Source organism: Rutidosis leptorrhynchoides, chromosome 3, assembly GCF_046630445.1.
Source record: "Rutidosis leptorrhynchoides isolate AG116_Rl617_1_P2 chromosome 3, CSIRO_AGI_Rlap_v1, whole genome shotgun sequence".
Lineage (NCBI taxonomy): Eukaryota > Viridiplantae > Streptophyta > Magnoliopsida > Asterales > Asteraceae > Rutidosis > Rutidosis leptorrhynchoides.
Genome location: NC_092335.1, coordinates 693434110 through 693452144, shown reverse-complemented (window position 1 = coordinate 693452144; position 18035 = coordinate 693434110). Strand labels below are relative to the sequence as shown.

At 36.4% G+C, this 18035-nt stretch overlaps 1 pseudogene; it reads left to right on the top strand.

Moving 5' to 3' along the window:
- The first annotated feature begins 827 nt into the window (after nt 1-827).
- On the top strand, nt 828-8912 carry LOC139902752 (ERBB-3 BINDING PROTEIN 1-like; annotated as a pseudogene).
- The last annotated feature ends 9123 nt before the right edge of the window (nt 8913-18035 follow it).

The following is an 18035-nucleotide window of genomic DNA, read 5'->3' as shown; positions in this document are numbered from 1 at the left end:
GGTGACGGTGAAGGTCGCGCGCCCTGTGAGCCAGCAGGGCTATTGGTATGGCTAGGGCTGTTGCGTGCAGATTTGGTAGTTGGATAGACGGGCACGAACCCCATGCTCGCAGTGTTTGAGGCCCATGGTATCGGCCTAATTGCTTCTGGAGTTTTAAAGGACGACGACAGCGCGCTAGGGGGAGGCATCTGTGCACCCCTTGGCGGTGCGTTGTCAGAAGTTCCTGCCGACCCCTTGGCGGCGGGTTTAGGTCTAGTAGGTGATGTAGCTCGTGCTTGAGCGGGCTTTGGTACTTCCTGCTTGCTGGTCATCTCAATACCTGTCACTGTATATCAAGAGGAAACAAGCGGGTTGTTAGTGGACATACAGAAAAAAGACCAAATCAAAATATTTTAACTTGATTGTCCCACGGATGGCGCCAAATGATCAAGCATAGAATAATCGGGTCGGGTTCGGTCCATTCTTGACATCGATAAGGGGGATTTAAGGGTTAATTGAGTTTAACTCTCCGGTCCGGAGTACCGTGAATAACCCCTTGCGAGATGATGATCTCAACAGGGGTGGTTAAATGTTAGACCCACCATCAGCGGGTAGTACGGTCCTTGATGGCTCGCGCAATAGGGTAGGATTTATGTTCGTGGAACGTTACTTGTATATCAAGAATGTCTAGTGCGATGCTATGAGTCCGGTAGCGAAGGTATATTTGTGCTATGCGCTACTGTTCTTAGAATATATGTGTGTGTGAAGGTGGAGAGTCCAGATCCCTTGTTCTGTGAACGAAGTCTTGTATTTATAGGATAACCTTTCTTGTCTTCTATTACCACGTAATGAGGCTAAACAGATCGTGGCCTGCAAATAGTACGTTCTCAGGCGAGCTGGTCCGACAAAAAGTAAAAAGTGTTCTTGTCGGCTCTGACTCTTGTCTGCCAGGTGTCCTCTGCCAGCCACAACATCGCCCGTCATGTGGCCGCTGCCTATGCGCGCTTACAGGGATATCGCGATTCAATAAGCATAGCCCTTCAGGCCACAGCATCGCCCGTCATGTAGCCACTGCCTATGCGCGCTTACAGGGATAGTGCGATGCAATAAGCATAGCCTTTCAGGCCTTGGCGCTCTCTGGTAATTCCTAGTGGCGATGCTGCTTGATACGCTATACGAGCTGATCGGGTATGCGTATCATTACTGGGTGCCCACGGATAAGCATATACTTTATCATACTGTTTTGAAACGCTGTTTGAAGCACTGAAATCTCGTGGTCTACATTACGTTACTGATTACAAACAAACTATAGCTCACCAACATTCGTGTTGACTTTTTAAGCGTGTATTTCTCAGGTGCTTAGACGTTGTTGCTTCCGCTGTTAGACTTGTTGTCTTGGTGTTATAGACTTGCTGTTATGGACCTGTTGTGTTAGATCTCCGCTGCATTACTTAGAGATGTCTCAATCATGAAACTTTTATTTTGCATTCGTAACTTATGTTATTTTCAAACAAAGGCTTTGTAATGACCTTTGGGTCACATACTTATGTTAACGCTTCTATTCATATGAAGCACGTTATCTTTTGTAAAATGCTATCTTTTTATGAATGCAAACTGGTTTTCAAACAGCATGTAGTGTTTGACCTTGTAATGATCCTATTGTTGATGAACCGTACACGATGGTTTTGTACGGGGTGTCACATTTGGTATCAGAACCAGGTTTGTAGGAAATTAGGTTGCATTAGTGAGTCTAGACCAGGCCGAGTAGGATTCACTAATAGGACTAATCTACAACTTGCTTGTTTACCTGTTTCTGCAGAACGGCTGCATGCTGCTGTATTATATTACTGCAAGTTACTGCTTACTACTACTGCATGCTACTGCTTACTTTTACTGCTATATGAACTTGTTGCATGCTACTGCCTACTTTCACTGCTATGTGAACTTACTGTATGCTGCTGCTTATTCTCGCTACTGCATGCTACTATCTGCTTTTAGCATGTTACTTCGGTATGATAATGTTACTATTGCCATGCTACGTACTGCTGTAGACGATCTAGGCTGCTATAGTTGATATGCCTGATTACGCTCTTGCTACATGTCTGCTATTCGCTGTACCGACTTGGAGAACTTATTCTTCCCAGTTCAGATGTTTTTCTGAACTACTTTCCCACTCGTCAAACCCTAAGAACTAGTAATGTAATCCACCTGTTACTACTGATCCACCGTTCCAGAGATCGAAACATTACTTCACGCAATCCAGAAGGAGTACCCCTCGGATTACACGCCCGTTAAAGTTAATCCTCGGAGGAGGAAATATGCGAGGACTTGTCGGAGTAACCGCACCCCGAGCTCACCCTAATTAGCCACGTACAACGTATGAACATTAGAAGGTTGTTCAGTTTTCGCAAGATGACTCGTATCCCGTACGCTTTCATGACTGTCACTTATCTCTTTCAGTCTTCACCACTACTCGACGATCTAACGACACTTCTGGACTTAGGTCCCTAACGCTCTTAGGCATTAGAGAAGTCGGGAAGTCATCTCCTTTCACAAGGCCAGAGTGCCTTCCACTGATGCCCAGCCATACCCAAAGACTTGGGAGTCACCTCAAGAACATATCGTATTACTACTTGTTACACGTACAACTCGACACGAGACCCAGATTGAATTTCTAGAAAGGAACCTAACGACGTTACCCGAACCCGAACATTTTGAAGAAATTTCGGGACATTTAGGCATTGATGCATGACCTACGGAACCTACGCACCCATACTGAGAAACCGTGAGATTAATTTCGTAGATTTTGTTTTGAGATAGCATAGATAAAGCACCGTTAGATGAAATTGAGTAGATCTTGGAGTGCTCACGTTACATTGACCATATGGAGTGATATTGGAATGAACGTACGATTTAGTACAATATAATGACGCCAGGCCAGCGTGATTATATTGAAGTAAATCATGCAGAAGTCCTAATGCTACTATATAAGGAATATGAAGTGATTCAAAAGAAATTTTGGTAGGAACCACTTGAGTATACGCATTATGGTCTGTTAGAGGAAACCACTTAGCCTAGATACTGTACAAGAAGAGCCTTGATTGCAGAATTGATAACCCGAAAATTTGTTATAGATATAGACACCCTGGACACTTAAGGAAAAAGTTCTCAAGTAGGAAAAACCTTGGACTTACTTGCGATAGAGCAATCGTTATCTCAGCTATGGAGACTCGCATGGATCCTGATTTTAGTTAGGGTACGTTTCATCACAACGTTTTATTGTCTCGGAATTGTTTAAATACGAGAGCGATAGAAACCTTATGTCTAAGAACCTTAGTGTTATGACTAATAAGCCATTGACGACCATGATGATTAAGTATTCTATAGGACAAGCTAATAGTAAGTTGGCAGGGATAAAAGAATAATTTAAGATAGTACCTCAAAATTAACAGGTGGGTCATTTGGAGATGGCCTCATGCCAACAAAACTTTGGAAGTTTTAATGTAGTAGTTGAAAAAGATTAGTTACCTACGCACAAGCAGATGTTATTTGAGAAGATTGATAGAATTTTTCGCGGCAGTACGATAAGATTCGGTTGGAATGAACCTTAAGATTAACCTAACACTCATCAAGTTAGGAAGCTTGATGTAAAAGTTTGAATGGACTTTAGGATTAACCTAATACTCATCAAGTTATGAAGCTTTGATGAAATAGTTGTAACGGACTGACTTTCAAGGATGAAAGCGAAAGTTATTTATAGTGAGAAGGTCATTCGTATACTCGGAAGAATGATGAAACTAGTTTAATTTTAATTTTAATTCTTAATTAATACGGAGTAAAAAATAAAAAATTTACGGAGTAAGAAAAAAACCTTGAAAAAAAAACACTGAACCACCAGACTTGTACAGATGGAGACTTCTTTATCAGTCAAAGCCAATCTCTCTTAAAATTATCCTCTAGCCTCTCTCTAAAATGTTCACCGGAAAATCGAAACAGGCCTTTTCTATACTTCCTTGAGCTGTACGAACGTTTTCACTTTATCAATCACCCTTTTTTCTTCCTCCCTCTCGGAACCCTAACTCCGGCGCCGCTATCCCGGCCCCCGGCATCTCGCCGGAGGTCCGATGACAGTCTTTTAAGCTATTTTCTTATGCTTTTACTCAGATCCACCTTTTTCTTCTCCTGTTTCGGTTTTCCGACAGCCCGTTTGATGGTTTTCTGACTCTCCGGCGGTGGTCAGGCGGCGAATGCCGTGTGCTTTCTCACACGTATTCTGAGATCCGGCGGCGCTTTTTGGGTAAGTATTCTTGGTCTTTCGGTTTTCCGTTTGCGTTTAGGGTTTGGTTGCTTCTTCTATTGTTAGCCGACACGGTTCCATACCCCTCGGTCGTCGCTCTTCCCGGAGCTGTACGTCCGACGTGGAGGTTCGTTTTGGTTTTTCGATGGGTGATTTTGGTCGGATCTGAGTATCTATTATCCAAATGCATGCCGAACGCCAGGATCCTCGAACTTTGTAAAATAGGAGATTCATATAATCCTAAAGTAAGTGTGTTTATCGATCAAATTGTAAGCTAACTAATGTGTTGCACCTAATTTGTTACTGTAGGCAAACTAGGAGTATCTACCATGGTTTACGGGAGTTTGAAAAGGGTGTAGCCTTCCCAACATGCTTGTCCGTGAGGCGTGAACCGCACGATCTCTCATTTTCCGCCTCTTGCTAATGATAAGAAAATCTTAAAACTGGGTGACATATTGAAAATGTGAGCATTACACTTTTTTTTTTTTTTTTTTTTGTTCTTGTTGATAACGAATGTGTGCAAATTATAATATGGGGTGTCAAATAGATGGTTTATAGCTGTGGTCGGGCATACTCACGTTCTTCAGGAACGGCCAGGAAGAGCAGCTGATGTTATTGCTGCTGCTAATAATGCTGCTGAGGTTGCACTCAAGCTTGTGAGACCTGGTAATAAGGTATACAATTTGTTATTTTTTCCTTTAAAACATCTATAAAAAGCTGAACTTTGATATGAGTGATCCACTGAGTCATTTTTCTGACCAAAAATGCACTTTTGTCTAATATACATTCACATACTCAACTTAAATAAGATATATTCATAGTCAAGGCAACTTTGCCGAGGTGATCACTTGTAATCTTGATTTCCTCTTTTTCCTTGTTGCCAATAATCAGCTTAATCATTGGAATTCTTCATGTACATCCATTCTATTGGTTGACCATGTCCTCTTTGTGCCTATATTTGACCTGATTGTCTACTAGTACTTGCATTAAACTTTTTTTTTTAGAAAAGCCAGCAAATATATTAAGAAAAATAAAGAGTACATCAAGAAACCCATACATGAGAAAGGATGGGTATATGCAGAAAAAACTAACTAACGAACAGTAAACAAAACTGGAACATTTTCACAAGGAATTAGAAAGCTAAGCAGCTAGCCGTGGTCGTCAAAATACATCGGATTCGTGAGCCATTGCAACCAATCGAAGTTTTTGACCTTAGCCCGACACGAGATCCATTCATGGCTTCTTACTTGAATTTCTTGAAAAGCTAAAGGGCCCGTTAGGAAGGAGTTGCGAAAGATTTTACGATTTCGATTTTGCCATATAACGTATGCAGCTACCCATATGCAGGCTTGTCCCAATTTCTTTACTGTTGAAGAACCCGTACCCATGTTGCCACTGATGAGCTCTTGTAGCAATAGAGAGCTGTTGATTTTAAAATCCATCCATCTAAACACCCTATTCCATATATCTTTGGCATAGGGACAATTCCATAATGCGTGTGAGATCTTCAATGTCACTATTGCATATCGGACATCTAACCGAATCGAGATCGACCCCTCTTATCCAACTTTGTCCAAACCGGCAGCCTATTATTTTGTGCTCGCCAAATAAAGACTCCAATTTTTTGCGGTAGGAACTTATTACGAAGCGTTTCATCTTGAAGGTTATGATCAGAGAGTAACTTTTCATTAATAAGTCCCGTTAAGACGTTGGAGGAGAAGGTACTAGAGTTTTGCATCGACCAGGACCAGGCGTCTTTTGGTTAGTTTTCGAAGCGAAACCCACTGATGACTTCTAGCTAACATAATTCTGTAGCAGTTCTTCCCCTTGGTTGTCTTCCCCTTGGTTGTCTGATCCAATTAAAGTTTACAACCCATTTATCCTCCTGTTTCAATAACCTGTCTTTGACTTTGGCATTTCTATCCGAGTCAAGTCTAAAAAGCCTTCCGAATTGCTCTTGAAGAGTTTGATTTCCAACCCATCGATCCAACCAAAAAAATGTGCCTTCTCCATCACTTAACACTTTGACAAAGGAGTTAGCGAAATCTAAATTCAACTTCACAAAATCTTTGTTAATATTCAAAATTCCTCCCAAACCGACCCAATATTCGGATTACGATTTAAATCGCATCGACCCAACCCCCCGTCCCGCCCATGAACACTTTTAACCACCTTGACCCAAAAAGAATTTTCTTCCACTCGAAATCTCCACCACCATTTTGCTATTAAAGCTAAGTTTTTTGCCTTTAGCGACCCAATGTTTAACCCGCCCGACTTATAGCTAGAAAGTATGGAATCTCATTTAACCCATGCAATTTTTTTAGTGTCACCCGCCCCGTCCCAAAAAAAATTACGTCTCAAACCTTCGAGCAAGTTAATGACACATGAAGGAGCGCAGAATAAGGAGAACGTATACAACGGAATACTACTAAGCACCGACTTAATGAGAGTGATACGGCCACCGAACGACATCGTTTTTGCTTTCCAATCCGACAATCGAGATTTTATTTTTTCTACCACCGAATTCCAATCTTTGAGTTTATTCAGTCTACAACCAATCGGTATACCGAGGTAAGTAAAAGGGAACGAACCGATACTACAACCCATAAAGCCTGCCATTTCTTCAATCGATGCATTAGAGACCCCGACCCCAAAAAGGCAACTCTTCGAGAAATTAACTTTAAGCCCGGAAATCAACTCGAAGTATTTAAGGAGTTTCATTAAGTTGCTTGCATTGCATTTGTTCCATTCGCCAAGGAATATGGTATCATCTGTGTATTGTAGATGGGCTACAATAATCTTATCGTCACCTACTTCGACCCCTTTAATTACATTATGCTCAACCGCTTTTTTCATTAAACGATTTAGACCCTCAGCCGCGATTATAAAAAGATACGGTGATAGGGGGTCGCCTTGGCGAACGCCCTTTTCTAGGGAGAATTCCCCGGTAGGCGATCCATTAACAAGTATGGATATTGAAGCTGTTTTGAGACATTCTTTCATCCACCCACGCCACCTATTCCCGAACCCCATACACTCCATAACCGAATTCAAAAATCCCCAGTTAAGACTATCAAAAGCTTTTGCGAAGTCTACTTTGAACAAAAGACTTTTTTCTTCATCTTTTTTTGATATTCAACCGCTTCGTTGGCTATAAGAATACCGTCTAATATGTTACGACCTATAATGAAGGCGGTTTGTTCCGGGCCAATGATATTGGGGTTACCTTCTTTAAACGATTAGCCAGAATTTTTGCTAGTATTTTGTAATTGCTTCCGAGTAGGCTAATCGGGCGGTAGTCACTTAGGCCGATCGGATCTTTCTTCTTCGGAATTAGGGTGAGAAATGATGCATTACACCCCTTAGAGATCGAGTTAGAGGACCAAAACCACTCCACTGCCTTTACGAGATCCTCCTTTATGAGCCACCAAAAATTCTTATAAAGCTTTAGGTTGAATCCGTCGGGGGCCTGGTGCTTTTGAGTCACCGCAGTCTCTAATGCAGCCCATATTTCACTTTCACTGATAGAAGCTTCCAAGCCGTTATCTCATTTTTGTTCTATTTCTATCTTTAAGTAAGAAGTCTCCGATCACTTGATCATATAGGGTAGATACAATTTCGTGCTAGTTTTATATACACGATGTAATCAATTTCGGCTATGGTGTTTATCCTGTGATGCTTTTAATACTCATAGTTACACTGATAGAAAACATTTATCCTCTCCACATTGCAAGAATTTTTTTTTGGCTTATAATAGTTTGTTACTCTGTATTTTATAAATTTATTTTAATTTTAATTTGGAGACAGCTCCTGTATTTTGATCATTTTTTATTTCCTTTATGCATTTTATCCTTGTTTTCACTTTCTGTAGCTGATTTCTTATCTTACTTTGTTATGCTGACCGAAAGTTTTTTCACCTTTGAACGTCACTATTTGCTTTTTCAAGTAACTACAGTTAACGCCTGCCTAATCTGGTGATCTGACAACATGATATATGTAAATGATGTACTTACTTTTGGGCTATGGAGTAATTCCTATGTTGCCTATACAGTCATAGTTACACTGATAGACTATCAAATTTTATATATTTTGGTTTTTATTTTCTCTTCTATATCCGATTCAAATCATGATCACACATTAGTATTTTAATTTAACTGATTTAATATGATCTCTAATTTATTTTATTGATCCTTATCTTATTGCAGACACAAGATATGACTGAAGCTATTAAAAAGGTTGATGCTATTAAAAAGGTTGCTGCAGCATACAACTGCAAAATTCTGGAAGGTGTACATATAACGTTAAGCAGTTTCACGGGGTCTCATATCCCGACACCCGAGTTGATGATGCTGAATTTGAGGAGAATGAAGTATATGCAATTGATATAATGACAAGCACGGGTGATGGAAAGGTAATTACATATATATAGTTTTGAAAAATGGTCTATATTTGCTTAATTGTACTTTTTTTCATTAAAGCCTAATACTGTATGGTGATGATGGTTTTGCAGCCAGATCAAAGAGTTGCTCTGGATGAGAAACAGACTACGATTTACGAAACAATTCCGGGTACCCGAACAATCCCCTAAAAGAGAAATGTTGTACCTTTCCGGTTCGACCATTCTCCGCTAGGTGTGTTTATGTTTCCAGCCTTTAATTTCTAAAGTTTGACTTGTAAACAATTTATTAATATTGTTATTTATAATTTATCATAACTTTAATTAATAGTTATTATTATTATTATTATTATTATTATTATTATTATTATTATTATTATTATTATTATTATTATTATTATTATTATTATTATTATTATTATTATTATTATTATTATTATTATTATTATTATTATTATTATTATTATTATTATTATTATTATTATTATTATTATTATTATTATTATTATTATTATTATTATTATTATAGAAATGAAATTAATTAATGTATATAATAAAAATGGTTCGTTTAGTTTCTCGATCATGTTCGAGCTTGATATGGGAAGCTCGAGCATGTTTTACCAAACGATCTTCAAATTATGTTTAAGCTCAAACTCGATTAACCTCGGCTCGAGTCGAGCTTTTAACGAATTGTGTTCGAGTAGTTCACGAGTTGCTTGGGTCATTTAGAACCCTAGAAAAGTTTTAAACTAATAATTTTTGTTTTGACCCCACAAAGTTTGTCATGTCATCTCTAATTACGTCTTCTCTTGGTTACAGATATTAAAAAAAAGAACCGGCACGAATTGGATTAGTGCGTGAATCGCAAGTTTTTGAAGCCATATCCCGTTCTTCATGAAAAACCTGGTAGTATTACTTCTTTGACTTTTTTTGCGGCTAAAAGGGGCATTGCCCCCGGAAAACCTTTTACAAATGATAAAATAAAATATTTACAACGGGGACGTTTTAGTGAACGTCCCAAACACCAACACATTACCAGAAAGAACGACTAGGCTAAACAATGTGTCTACCTTAACCAACTTATTACAATACCGAGAATTATAAAACCAATATAATTGATTTCCCATTAAATCCAGGAGCAGAGAATAACCCATGCAGCCCATATCATCACTAAAAACATGGTCCACTGTATAATATATTAATAAGGTCAGAATCAGGTAACCAAAAACCAAAGACCCATCAGTTTCCATAGCCATATTTAAATCCATACGCTTACTAAAGCTCAATAAGGATATAATATCCTTAAGTCTCGTTTTCTTCATGGTATCCTTATGGGCCATCTTATAATCATTAATCAGCCCAAATTCATCAAAATTCGTTAGGCCAATAAACGTATCTAAACAAATATATTAGCCCAAGCTTTGTTTGTAGTTTTGTGGCTTGGAAGAACTACAAAATAGGGTGACAATGTCGTTTGGAGCTTTGGGTGGGTAGGTTTGGTGGTTGGGGGGGGGGGGGGGGGGGAATGTAATTTGATGGGGGTATAAAAGGTAACTTTTCAGGGGTATGAGGTGAATTTAGGGGTGTAAATTATGACTTTCTCATTTAATCCAAAACACATCAAACAAACCCACTAGATTTTTTTGTTGGGATTTATCTTTTTGTTCGACGCGGGTTAGGTTCCATCGCTATCACCGTTCAGCTCGAAAAAATTTTACGAACCAAACACAACAAATATATGCAAAACAAAGCTTCGACGCGCTATCAATGGAGTTTTGTTTGTGATCAATAAACATGAAAATGATTTAAATTTACATCCCTAGTTTTTTTATAAACATATAAATATAATTCATTTACAATTAACCTTCTACTACACCACATTACTATTACTATATTTACAATATTTGAAACATTTTGTACAACTTTTACAAAACACCATGGTCATATGTACAATTTTTTCGAACTTTTATTGATTTTTTAGCAAATAATATTTGATTGTTTTTTCGGTTTAGATTATCCCATATTTAATTGTCCATTTTTATCTCAAATAGTTGTACACTTCATTTACCTTATAAATGTAGAACACAAAGATTTTTACTAACGTGTGTAATGCTTTCTAAACACAAGATTTCACCAAAAAACCACCTAGACAACGCATTAACATGCGTCCTCGACCTCTCATCTAGTTCATTTTATGAAACGAATAAGAAACTTTAATCTTGATGTTAAAAGCGTAGAAATGATTGCTCGTGGACATATAAGGTTTACCTGGTGGCAGATCCGGAAATTTTTTTCGACGAGTGCAAAACGTTAAATTATATAAAAAGTTAATAAAGGGGGCAAAACGTCGATAATTAACATGTAAATGTACTAAAAAAATTTTGATCGACGTAGGTGGCCACCGACAATTGCCTCTTCATAGATCCTCCCCTAAATCCTCCCCTGACTTTACCATGAAAGAATATGGGGGTATTGAGCTCCTTATATTACACAAATAGAGTTAAACGAGAGGTTGGCTAGTACTGCAAAAATTATATAATAATAAGTTGAAAGAAAAAATTATATAATAAAAAGTTGAGAAGGTTAAATGTGATAAAGAAAATTAATAGGGTGAATGATAAAATGAACTCCCCTTGAACGGTGATAACGAAAATTAATAGGGTAAATAAAGGAGTGACTTTTTTTCTTAAGTTGATTATTAATGAAGACCCTATGTGTAAATAATAACCGCCAAACTTGTTGCTATAATAGTTATGTGGTGAAGACAAAAATTAAAGATTCATTGTGTAGGAAAATACTAGTTTCAACTATTCCAAGAAGTTGCAAGTTAAAATCTAACTGAAAAGTTATACTCCCTTTTTCTTGGGTTTAAGGAAGAGAGTAAGTACTGTTAATTAGTTGTAGATGCTTCGTGGCTTGTAGATGACGACATTAAGAATAAAATAAGAAAAGTTCCATCTACGATTGAAGATTTTTATGCCAACTATTCATCACCAACATACTTTAAAGATACGGAGTATCATACATAGACACATTCTCTCCCATACATTAATAAAATCTAATCCAATTACTAGAAAAGGATTGTTGTAATAGTTCTATGTACTTTTAATAAAATTGATTTAGGATATTAAACATGGACCAAATTTTCTTATATAAAAAATATTCAATATGTCATATAAGAAGATGAAATGGCAGTTCGATTTTTACTATTGGTAAGTAAGAAGGTTGAAACAGCCACTTACCCACCTTCAGATATGACTATTCATCTATGTCTGCTGCTTATTGCAGTTTTGTTTGAAAAAAAAATGAGAGCAGTTTTATTTATGCAGAAGCAATTAATAACTTTTCAAAGAGCCTCAGTAAACCTAGGTTACTTAAATCAAGATTTTTAAAAGTGGAGCCAATTTTTGAAAGTACATTTTCAAAATTTTGAAAGTACATCTTCATAAATTAAAGTTACGCGTTCAAAATATTTGATGCAAAGTGCATCTTCAACGATTTGTTCATGAAAACAACAAATGCAATAATAACAATAACAAAATATAGACATCAAGAACAATTAGCAGTAACAAAATTATAGACATTTAAGAACAATTTTTCCGAAAACACCTCTTCAAATGTTATTTAATTATTGTACCAAATTTTTTTCATAAATCGGAGCAGTCTAGGAAAATCGATACCAAGGTCGGCCTGTTGCAAACTTATACTGTAAAATGGCAAACAACTCGGATTAATTTAATGTTACTTAATTTAATGTTACTGGATACATGCAGTATATACTAATTATAAAAGGTTACAAAAAGCATAATTAACTTTTTCTAATTAAATTTGAAACTGGTAGAGTAGCTAGGCGCAACGTCTCAAAACCAATTTTGTCGAATCCTTCATCACCACATTTCTTCCCCCAACTGCTTTTGATAGTGCAACAATGGACGGATTCTTTTGAGGATATTGTGTCCACTTCCACGACTATTACGCCATGCAACTCTTTATCTCCTAACTCTAATGCATTCGATTTAATAGCTATATTATTGTCATCGAAACCAGTCGCCGAATACATCAGATACTTACTTCTGGATTCTGAAAAGTTGCATATGATAAACTCTTTGATTAGATCGGATTCATGTTCTACAATAAAACAATCAACGTCAAACTTTTGTCCGGGCACATGATATTCCAGTTCGCTCGTAAATCTCATTGGAGCACGTCTGTATTCACACTTGTAAAAGTAAGTGGCCAAAAAAGTACACGAGCACTCGTCAATGGTTTGTAACCCAAGATAAGGTTCGAGTAAGATGTGTTGATGCGTGAAACAAAGACTTACAATGCGCATCAACTAAAGTTGTGGTGAGAGGACTAGATTATCATAACCATTCATCCTATATGCTATGATAAGAAGGTCGGTCATGGCTATAGCTACGTATGCGTCAGTCTCCTTTTTGTCCCAAACGTTTCCCGTGTAATGCTGACTAATCAAGTAATGAAAGTTAACAGATGCAACATACATTTTTCTCTTCTTGAATTTATAAGCTAAATCTTTAACTTCAGATATATCATCAAATTTAGTGGGGTTTAACTCTGGAAAAGAATGTAACATGACACGGTCCAATCGGTTTGACATTAAGAGAACTGTGAATCTCTATCAGCGACAAAAACACATGTAAGAGTTAAAAATGTAACTTATTTTTAATTGCAGTGATTTTGTTGCACATATCAGATTATCATCAGATTCACGGTTTTTTTAATGCGAAACTGGTCGGACCGTGTCACGTCACATTCTTTTCAAGAGTTAAAAACACGAAAATTGTTGATATATCCAAAGTTAAAGATTTACCTTATAAGTTCAAGAAGAGAAAAACGTATGCTATATCTGTTAAAGTTCATTACTTGATTATTTAGCGTTACTACATGAAACGTTCGGGACCAAAAGGAGGACACATGTAGCTATAGCCATGGCCGACTTTCTTACCATATTATATAGGATGAATGTTTATGATAATTTAGTTTTCTCACCACAACCTTTAGTTGATGCGCGTTGTGAGTCATTATTTCACGCATCATACATCTTAGTCGCACCTTATCATGGGTTACAAACCATTGAAGAGTACCCGTGTACTCTTTTGGCCGATTATTCTTACAAGTGGGAATCCATAAGTGTTTAAATGAGACTTTATGGGTGAACTGAAATATCATGTGCTCGGACAAAAGTTTGACGTTAATAGTTTTATTGTGGAACATGAATCCGATATAATCAAAGAGTTCATCACACGCAACTTTTCAGAATCTGGAAGTAAGTATTCAATGTATGCGGCAACCAATTTCGATGACAATAATATAGCTATTAAACCGAATGCATGAGGGTTGGGAGATAAAGAGATGCATAACGTGGTAGTTGTGAGAGTGGACACTACATCCTCAGGGAATAAAATGTGGTGATGGAGTGTTCGACAAAATGGGTTTTGAGATGTTGCGCGTAGCTGCTTTACTAAATTTAAATGAGAGAATTAATTATGTTTTTTTGTAACTTTTTTAATTAGTATATATGTTGTATGCATCCAATAACATTGATATACTAATCTAAATTGTTTGCCATATTATAGTATGAGCTTCCAACAAGCCGGTCGTGGTATCGATTTTTCTAGAGTGCTCCGATTTTATGGAAATTTCTTGGTGCAATAGTTAGATAACATTTGAAGATGCGTTTTCTGAAAATTCTTTGATGCATTAATATATTAGCTATCTTGCAAATTCTGGTGTTTGCAAGTTACATAACGTGTGTAATAAACACATATTATTTGCTATTTCTTCTAGATTTCTATAATATTTTTTATACTACTAATTGTTCTTAATGTCTAATTTTGTTACTAGTTTATTGCCTTTGTTGTTTTCTTGAACACATAATTGGAGATGGAGATGCATCTTGCATCTAATATTTTGAAAGTGCAACTTCAATTAGTGAAATCTTAGTATCAAGTAACCATTTTCATAAATCTTAGTATCATAGGTTTACTCAGGCTCATTGAAAAGTTATTAATGACTTCTGTATAAAACTGCTCTCAGTTTCCAGACAAGACAAGACTAAGACTGCCATAAGAAGCATACAAAGATGAATGGTCATACCTGAAGGTGTCTTTTTCAACCTTCTTACTTACCAATGAGTGAAAATCAGGCTGCCTTTTCATCATATATGACCCATTGAATATTTTTTATATAAGAAAATTGGGTCCTATGTTTAATACCCCAAATCAATTTCATTAAAAATTCTTGACTATTGCAACATGGTGTAACGAATATTGAGATCGGTGAAAAATCATTTTGAAGAAATTATATGGATAAATTGAAGAATTCTGAAAGAGGGATAATTGAGAAGATCGAAGGGGGTAGTGAACGGTTTTTTGTTAGTAAGGAAGAAGAGCTCGTGTTTGGCAAAGTTCGGATTTCTCAGAGGGCAGTTTTGGATTCATGACACTCGAAATGGAAGATATTGGTGTACGTTTTTGTACGATGCAATAAGTTGGTAATGGTGCATACATGATTCAAGCATGGCACGTGAATTTTGTTTTGAGGTAGGCATGTTACTTGCGTTTGCGCTATTGTTGAGTCACGGTATGCACCTGCTTTCTTCAGTTGTATTTTATTTGTTTATTCATGTAGCAATGTATGTAAAACTCCTTGTCGTGTCATTAGTAGTTTTAGTGTTAGATACGTTAGATTACTTGATAAGTATGAACTCTAGTGAACACAATGGCTGTTGATATTCTTAATGGAAAATGAAACAAGGATTATAAAGGTGTTTATTTGTGGTTGAATTCTAAGACGTCTGCCAATGTCACTGATTGTGACTTTTTTAATAGAAGCTCTTTGTTTGATTTAAACTGTTGAACGAGGCACCATTTGTATGATTTTTGTTGAGGAAATTTGCTGAGGAATGCATCCCACATTGGCAATAGATTTGTTGTTTTCTTTTGTTGCTTGATCAAAGATTTCGAAATCGAGTGTTTTATATACTAGTAATGTGCCTTTGTATTTGTATTTGCAAATTGTGAAGAAATTAAAAAAATAAAAATAGAACCATGCATGAATGCATGATAGGTTGATATATCTTATTAGGGAAATGAATTTGAGAAGATATCTTATTAGGGAAATGAATTTGAGAAGATATCCGGTTAGGTCTTTTATTTTGTGGTCTATCAATGTCTCAAATTAATGCAGTAGTGGAAAATGGTGATTTTTTCCAGTCATGGAGACATGGAGCAAGTATATACAGATGATAAAAGGCTTAAAATGCAGGAGGTTATATAAACCACACAGGATACTATTATTTGTGTTGTTGAAACTACTGTTAATTAAACATTTAATCAACTTCTGTTTGGTAATCTATCTAGATATAGAAATCATTATTTAGATTGTATGAATCATTAACAAGATACTTTATGTGTAAGAATGCTATACCAAAATACTTTCTAACGGTCTCTTTAGTTGATATCAGTAAGTTTGTTGTATGCTAGTTATTGTGAGCCAAACCAGTAGATTGTAAGGACCAATATGGTTACTTGATAATTCGCGTTAACAGTTCTGGTTTGCACAATCTTTTGAGTTGTTTATATCAAAGAAATAAATTCCTTTTGTTCTTCATTGATAACATGAGCTGTCAGTCTTTTTCGGATAATTCATTATCCCTGTGCTATTGTACGTTCATGAGATGTACACTTAAGACCAAATTTTGATCAGGCATACCCCAAGTCCGTTATTATGTGAAAAGTTTGGCAGAGCCAAGTTTAGGAACCTAGGTAATAGTATCCCGATCAAAGAGCTGACGAAGGGGATGAGTGGAACAGGACTCCTAATAGAATGAGATATTGTATTACTTTCACTCAAGAAAGACAAGCTTTTAGTTGCAATTGTTCTATTTACAAGTGATATTCGTTTAAATAATAAAAGGTGAAGACAAAAGACAGATTCGACGAATTGAAGATGCAAATGACCAAAACGCTAAAAAGTACAAAGTACAATCCAAGTGGTTCAATTTATTGATAAGAAACGTCTAAAAGTTACAAGAGTACGAGCCGCAAAACGCAAAGTACAAGATATTAAATAGTACGAAAGGACGTTTGAAATCCGGAACCGGGACCAGAGTCAACTCTTAACGCGCGACGCAACTGAGCTAAAATGACAAGTCAACTATGCATATAAATATAATATAATATATATATATAATTATATAAAATTATATATATTATATATGTATATTTAATAAGTGTCGGCAAGCTTGCAAACAAAAGTACCTGAGCTGTAAAAGAAGGCCATGCGATCGCATGGCCAGGAAGACCAAAATCCATGCGATCGCATGGAGTCCTGTAGCTGCCCACATTGTATAAATTGCACGAATTCTGGCCGAGTTTATTACACCTTTTTCTAATCTATCTCTTACTCCCTCAAATATATATTTATATTTATAATTTTAATTTTAATTTAAGATTAATAATAATAAGGTTATGTTAGCGAATGTTGTAAGTGTGTAAGTCGAAATTCTGTCCGTGTAACGCTACGCTATTAATACTCATTGTAAGTTATGTTCAACCTTTTTAAATTAATGTCTCGTAGCTAAGTTATTATTATGCTTATTTAAATCGAAGTAATCATGATGTTGGACTAAATATTAAAGACGGGGTAATTGGACTTTGTACCATAATTGGGGTTTGGACAAAAGACCGACACTTGTGGAAATTGGACTATGGACTATTAATGGGCTTTATATTTGTTTAACTGAATGATAGTTCGTTAATTTAATATAGAGATTTACAATTTGACGTATCTATAAATAACCATATACACTCGATCGGACACGATGGGCGGGATATTTATAAATACTAATAATCGTTCATTTAACCGGACACGGGGATAGATTAATAGTCAATGGACTCATTAAAACAGGGGTGGATTACATACAAGGACACTTGGTGTAATTGATAATAAAGTATTAAAACCTTGGATTGCACACAGTCGATAACCTGGTGTAATCATTAACAATGTATTAAACCTTATTACAGTTTAAGTCCCCAATTAGTTGGAATATTTGACTTCGGATATAAGGATAATTTGACGAGGACACTCGCACTTTATATTTATGACTGATGGACTGTTATGGACAAAAACCGTATGGACATATTGAATAATCCAGGACAAAGGACAATTAACCCATGGTAATAAATTAAAATCAATACGTCAAACATCATGATTATGGAAGTTTAAATAAGCATAATTCCTTTATTTCATATCTTATTGTATTTTTAATTATCGTACTTTATAATTATCGCAATTTTATTTATCGTCATTTTATTTATCGCACTTTTAATTATCGCA